Below are 6,242 nucleotides of genomic sequence, written 5' to 3'. Positions count from 1 at the left end.
ACACCATTACCCGTTTAATTCCAGGAGATGCGATGTTAGCTTGTGTAATAAGAACGTTGGAACAGGAGTTGACCATTTGGCCCTTCAGGCCTGCTCAATCATTCAGTAAGATCATGGCTGATCTGTTTGTGGTCTCACCACCCCTGACTCACTTGTCCAACAAAAATCTACTTTAAATGAATTCAAAAACACCAGCATCACCACTATCTGGGGTAGAGAATTCCACACCCCATCATGGAGCGGGTTCCTCTCCAACTCGCCATCCTGACTTGAAAATATATCACTGTTCCTTCGCAGTCGCTAGGTCAAAAAGCTGGAACTCTTCTAACAGCACTTTGGGTGTACCTACACCACATGGACTGCAGTGATTCAAGGTGGTGGCTCACCACCACCTTCTGGAGGGTAAATTGGGATCGGCAAAACATGCTGGCCTAGCCAGCAATGCCCACATCCCATGAATGAATGAAAAAAACCATGATCCTTTGAGAGAGAAAAAGTTTATCTTCGTCTCTGTTTTAGTCTCCCTCAGAAGAGGAATCATCCTTTGGGTATCAGGATCTTGGATGTTTCAATAAGAACACTTCTCATTCTTGTAAATGCAAGGGGTATGGGCCTGAACTAGTCCCTTTATCCCAGGATGATTGAGTTCAGTGAACTTTCTCTGAAATGGTTTTAAAGCAATTCTATGTACATATTTTTAAAATAGGGAAGCTATTAGAATGTTATATTTTTATCGTGAGGGGAGTACAAAGATAGGTTATGCTTCAGTCGTGCCATGCATGATCACTGGTGGACTCCCATGAGGGTGATTCCTTGTTCAAAGTTACTTAGTGCCTGATGAAGGGTGCCCACTGAGAGCCAACCTCTGCTTTTGCTGCCAACATACCTCCCCCGTAATCCCATTCCTGCCATTACTCACTTCTCACTTGGGATCCTGAGACAATCCTAGGCCTCAGGTACATGTCTTACCGGCATCAGCCATTGCTTCGCTAGTCATGCTGCCATTCAATAGAGTTGCTGGCCTCTGACTGGCTGGCAGATCTTGGTGGCCAGGATTGCTGCTCTTGGGGTCCTTTAATCTAATGGAAGCCCCACCGCCGTCTAGTTAAATACCTGCATGGCCTTCACTCAAAAGAGGAGTCATGGGGCCCCTCAATAGTTCTCCAGCTGGTAACTAAGACATTGCCTTCTTTAAGTGTCACCACCCCACCCCCGCCCCCCAATCTCCCTTTGGCATCTCTTGATTGAGTTTGGGAACTCTGTGCACGACCCAATATCATACTATATTATACAATTGCACTAGCAACCGGACACTATTGGTCCACTGTGCTTGGGACAAAAATTCACTGACAACAATGAAGAATTTGTTCTCCTTGCAAGATAGCGGTTACTTAATTTAACCCATTTTGAAATTCTGCTTTATTGCAGATATTTTTATCTCCGAAAAGAACTGTAAGATACATCTTTCAGCACTGGGTCTAGAATGGGTGTACCAGTAACAATTTAATCATGTCAAACCATAAACAGCTGGATATTATCACTTCACAAGTTCAGACATAATGTATTGAACAGCGTAATCAAAAGACAGAGTCACGTACCGCCATAGTAATCCAGAGAACCATACAATCAATTGTCACATGAAAGCTTAAACATTAAACACCGTAACACCTCTGAATTGAGTAAGCATTCCCAAAAGGCTTTTAAAGACATCTTTTTCAGTCCTTCTTGCAGGTGTCGAGTCACTTCACAGGCATGACTCAAATTCACAAAATAAAGCTGTGACTTGCCAGGGTTTTTTTTTCAAAGCACAAATACTGGTGGATGCTTAACAATACTGATATTGATAGTACTTTTCCAAGCTATAGTGGCTGCATTTCTTTATAGCAATCAAAAAAATGTACTATATTAAACATTTTGAGATTATACAAGAGTTAAAAATATACATCAGTTAAACAGTACTATTTTAAAATTCATCTCTTATCCTTGTTCACAGTTAGTTGTTATTTATAATTACAGTTGCAGTGTGCACAAATGTATGTCTTTTCCACTCTGAACAAACTGGACGTTTACGTGGGATAGAGAAACTATCCTATTCACACTAATCTGGCATAATAATATGTGGAAAATGGTAGAAGTAAATTCTCTCTGAACTCATGCTTTCTATCAATCCCACTGCATTTACAGAAATATATCATCAAGCGATCATGAACTGCATTTGAGAAGTTAAGAAATTTGTTTTACCCCTGCGATCAAAGATTTGATGCTCTGATTTTTTTCATTACCAGTCTGCCGATTTCTCTGTCTTTCTCTTAATCGACACTGCCAATTTTCCTAGGTGATTGCTCCAGCACTGTACAAACGCCTGGTAAATAATCATGTTCAGGCATAAAGGTTGCAAGGCCTTCTGAGAATCGCAGAACGTTCAGGCAGCTTAGCATTTCATATTTATGAACATTGCCTGCTAGGTCTTCTCACCAGGATTTCAGATCGGAGTTTGAAATTCCATCATAATAAAATGCCCTTCCTCAGGACTTCACTATCAACAATGCAGGTTGACTGAGGACGTGTTGAATTCAGTGGGGAACTCGTGCATGTGAAATAGCAGTGGAAAAAAACTTGAGGCCAAATTTATAAAGCACAATATCAACTGGTATCCAAGTAGAACATATAAACTATTATTTTTACAAGAACTTCTTTTTCTGACAAAACAGTTCTCTTTTTTTTGGTTTTGTAACAATATTAATTTTAACAATAAAGATAAAAATGTGAGCAGAATTTAATGTAACTGACACAGGCTCTGATCACAGGTTGGAGGAGGAGACCCAACCAGAGGCACTTAACTGACCAATGTTGGTTCCTCCCTGGGAATAGGATACCGGAGTGGAAATCCAGACCTCCCCCCACCAAGAGCCAGCAGCTCTCCACTGCCCATCAGCATCACTGGGAATGGTAGTTGCTGTTGGTAATGCACCCAGGGAGAGGCTTGGGATTGCTGTGGGACTTTAGCTCCAGGTGGGTGAGAGCAGGATGGGGAGTCAGAGGGCAGGGGTGGGTTTGGGGTGTCAGAGGGCAGGGGTGGGACTGGGGTGTCAGAGGGCGGGGCAGGGACTGGCTTTCGTCAGCTAATCTCTGTGCAATGCCAGGCCCCTTGTTAGTGCACTAAGTGCCTTTGAAAGAGAGTCCCTCACTAAAAGGCTGCGGGTCAAAGGGGTTTGCTGGGCAATCTGGGAAGTACAAGACAGCTGTGCCACCCACATGTTATTTCGATCCACCATTAAATTCTGGTGGGCTTGGATAATTGGTATCATTTGGCTCAATAATGAGCCTGACTGATAATCTATGGTGGATGGGCAAAATTCTCCCATGGACCCCGCTCCTGCCTCTAACTTCATTGCAAGAGGTTTTCCCACTGCCAGAACATTGACTTTAAAAAATATATGGGATGTATGTGGCCCTGGCTAGGCCAGCATTTATTGCCCATCCCTACTTGCCCTCGAGAAGGTGACGGTGAGCTGCCTTTTTTGAACTGCTGCAGTCCATGTAGTACTGGTACACCCACATAGCTGTTAGGGAGGATTTTGACCCAACGACAGTGAAGGAACGGTAATGTATTTCCAAGTCAGAATGGTGAATGACTTGGGGGGAAACCTTCAGGTGGTGGTGTTCCAGGGATCCGCTGTTCCTGTCCTCCTAGGTGGTACTGGTCATGTGTTTGGAAGGTGCTACTTAAGGAACCTTGGTGAGTTCCTGCAATGCATTTTGTAAATGGTACACATGGTTGCCACTTTCCGTCTGTGGTGGAGGGATTGAATGTGGAAGAAATCAAGCAGGCTGCTTTGTCATGGAAGGTATCAACCTTCTCGAGTGTTATTGGAGCTGCAGTCATCTAGGCAAGTGACTTGCAGCCATTCCTACAATTCCCACCCAGCGACAGACTGCATCCAGTCTAGCTCAATCAGACTCTCAGAACAACATACGGCTGCAGTGTTGAACCAACAGATTAAATAGTTACAGTTAATTATTAAAGTTAAAGTCCAATTGAAATTCATATTTGACAGTAATCTATTTCAAAGCTGTTTAAGGTTCAAAGGAAGGATACTCATGCATTTAATTTGCAAATACACCCAATTTCAACTCGGCAGCACCGGATTCTAATTCTCTATTAGCAAAACCAATTTGAATAGAGCCGAGGGCAAGAATTAATGAACAAAATATGTAGGGTCATGACTTGATCTCTTTAGCACAGGTTTCTAGAGAAGTCAATATATGGCACGTTAATGATAAAAGGTGCTATGAATTACAACTCCCGATGTAAATTTAAAAAGCATTAACATTTAGTTAAACAATGAGTTAAGTTGGTTAATACGTATTCCATTGGCAGAAACAAATATATAGCTATGATTGAAGATTAAGAATCCAACAGACCTTGTGCTTTTAAAAACCTTAAACTTACTTTGGACATAAAGAGCACTATTTCCTCCTGTTCAGAGAAAAAGGAGAGAAATTATTGCCTCACACTAACTTGTGAACAAGGTTGTGGGAAACTCTTTTGAGTGCACGGTTCTGAGTGTAACATGAATTCGAAAACCAAGCATTCATGAAACAACTGTAACAATGATCTCAATGCTGAACAATTGGCTAATGAGCCAATTAGCTGGTATAAATATTGAAAATTAACCTTGCTATTGAATGCTGAGTACCTCAACCACTCAATGACAACTATCCTGCTCAACTATACGCTGATCCATAATTGACCAACATAAACCTTCCACATCCATCTCTAACAGTAACATTGCACCAGTCATTAAACAGGGGTCAGGCACTTTGCCACTCTCAACACTTGCTCACAGATCCCACTTTCCACACTTGATTTGTCTTTGTTTTCACCCAGCCTTTCCCTTCCCTCTTATGCAAAGGCAGCCATGTTTTTGGGACTGTCTCTTTAATTCCAAGTAAAATGGACTGGTGAAAAGGGTCACCCAATAAACAACATTAACTACAACTTGTATTGAGATAGCTCACTTACCCACTGCACAACATAATGGTCTGCGCACAATCCAAATATTACATTTCATCAATAGAAAGTATCAATATTTGGTGGAATTTCCACTAGCATCGTCAGTAACAAATTTTCCCAATGCAAGGAAAACAGGTCTGAACATCTGGCTGAACATCTGAACATTTCTTTCCCTACAGCTGCTGCCAGACAAGATGAGATTTTCCAGTATTCTCTGTTTTCTTTCCAACTCCAGCATCCGTGGTATTTTGCAAATCTTAACCTCTATCATTTTATTCTGTATTCTATTTGCTGGTAAGCACATTCAGTCACTGGAGTGTGTAGTAGAACAACACATATCAGAACAAATATAGATTTTACACTTTTAAAACCAAATTCAGCATTTTTAAAACCATCACTTTTGGGTGTGATCTTTTCATGGTCTGAAAAGTGAAGATGTCAGTGTTCATGAACAAATGAGGGCATCATCCGTTCCCAGGCAAGAATATGGGTTATAAGCCTTCTACTCTTCCTCAACCTCAGAGCATCATCTACTGCACCAGGGTTGTCATTCCTCACATTAATCACCTTTGGGTCTTGAGGGGAGCTACCAGTAAGTGTCAAAATCATGAGCAGATTGATGTCCACTTAAAACTGAATTGAGAATCATAGAATCCCTACAGTGCAGAAGGAGGCCATTCGGCCCATTGAGTCTGCACCGGCTTTCTGGCAGAGCAACCCACCCAAGCCATATCCCTGGAACCTGACATATTTACCCCGCTAATTCCCCTAACCTATACATCTTGGGACACTACGGGGCACTTTAGCATAGCCAATCCACCCAACCTGCACATCTTTGGACAGTGGCAGGAAACCGGAGCACACGCACGCAGACATGGGGAGAACGTGCAAACTACACACAGTCACCCAAGGCCGGAATTGAACCACAGTCCCTAGTGCTGTGAGGCAGCAGTGCTAACCACTGTGTCACTGTGCTGCCCAAAGGCACAGATCTATTTACTTAGGAATGTTATAGTTGAGAGAGAGAGTGAGGTTGTATTCCCAATAGCCTGGACTGGATTCAAGCTCAGAACAGGATTCAAAAGTCATCGTATGAACCAGCATTCAACAAAGTTGGAATCAGTTTTATCAATTGCTGCAACTGTTATCTTCTACAATTACCTGCACTTGTTTAAATTTGGAGCAGGCAAGCTGGTGACTGATAATCTCACCACTGCCAGAATTT

This window comes from Mustelus asterias, chromosome 4, assembly GCF_964213995.1.
Source record: "Mustelus asterias chromosome 4, sMusAst1.hap1.1, whole genome shotgun sequence".
Lineage (NCBI taxonomy): Eukaryota > Metazoa > Chordata > Chondrichthyes > Carcharhiniformes > Triakidae > Mustelus > Mustelus asterias.
Note: the sequence above shows the minus strand (reverse complement) of the source record.